This window comes from Sinocyclocheilus anshuiensis, unplaced genomic scaffold (assembly GCF_001515605.1).
Source record: "Sinocyclocheilus anshuiensis isolate Anshui unplaced genomic scaffold, SAMN03320099.WGS_v1.1 scaffold703, whole genome shotgun sequence".
NCBI lineage: Eukaryota > Metazoa > Chordata > Actinopteri > Cypriniformes > Cyprinidae > Sinocyclocheilus > Sinocyclocheilus anshuiensis.
The window spans coordinates 158-1,620 of NW_015551036.1; positions in this window are offsets into that span (position 1 = coordinate 158).

A 1,463-nucleotide genomic window follows, 5' to 3' on the forward strand; every position below is an offset into this window, starting at 1 on the left:
CGATGAAACTATATTCACAATCCATCCTTCATTAATTTTAGCAAGTCATCTGTCTAATAAAGCAGAGCCTTGTTTGATTAAATCTCACTCACTCACTCACTCACACACACACACACTCTCACACACACACACACACACACACACACACACACACACGAGTATATTCAGTGCCCACGGCCAGACCAGTGAATGGCACTTCTGTGACGTTTCTGTCCTTTCATAGTACTGTACTTGGAGTGCATTTATCCCCTGTGAAGATACAGACATTTAAAACAGTCATTTTCTTTATTTTCACTTTCCTTATTTCACTGTTCACACAGTATTTGCTGAGCTGATTTCCTCCCTATCACTGATTGTGTTCTGACTGTGTGTATATCAACACAGATGGGTGTTTCTTTCCATGTGGCTTCGTAATTTTCTTAATGGCATCCATAGTATCGCTTACTTGGCAATGTGTGTGTAGAGTGGTGTCTTTCTAGTGCGTATCCTCCCTCAGTGTTTACTTGAAGATGCCAAACCGGTTGTGTCTGCTTTACCAGACCACTTCTTTATCAACAATCATGCTTTGCTTTTTTGGCCATTTATTCAATTCAATTCAAGTTTATCTGTATAGCGCTTTTCACGATACAAATCGTTGCAAAGCAACTTTACAGTAAATTAAGTTTCTACAATATTTAGTGTTAGCTTATCAGTGGTGACTGTATTTTTCTAGCATCTACTTCATCAGGGTGTCTTTCGCTTTCTTTACTGATTGTTTGCTGCTCTGTTTTTAGGGATACTGCAGTTTTCCCAAGTATAGCAAAGGCTTACATGCTGATGTTTTGTATTTGTATTCAAACTGCACACCCCAAAATATGTTGGGTATTTTTAATTGCAATGCAAATTGAGTGGAAATGTTGTTTCCGTTTCTGTCACTTGAATCCATTTGTTTTTCTTTAAAGTCACATTGAAACAAAAGTAGCATCAGATCTTTTATTTCGTGTTGTGATGTACAGTGCACAGCATAAATGAGTACACCCCCTCTACAACTTAACAAATTCAGCAATTACTCTTTACTTAGAAGACATGTTAGGGTTGTTCCAACAAGCCTGCTTGATCAATTACCAAAGAAGAATGCCAAAATTATTCAGCAAAATAAGATTTTCTTATCAAAGTGATAAAATTGTGTTGCAAAAATGGGTACACCCTCCTGAAAGTTACTAAATAAAACAAACAAAAAAAAGGCTAAGGTTTAAGGCTATTTTTGATCAACGGGTAAGTATATTGAACCAACACTTTTAAAGACCAAGTAATTTCCTGACAATTAAAAGTGTTATATAGCCCACTGAATCATACTCAGACTTAATGCTGGCAGCAGTGGAACCACTCGGGACAGGTGACTTATTGCTTAGCATAAAGGATGGGTTAAATGCAGAGCACTAATTCCTAGTATGGGTAACCATACTTGGCCACATGTCACTTCA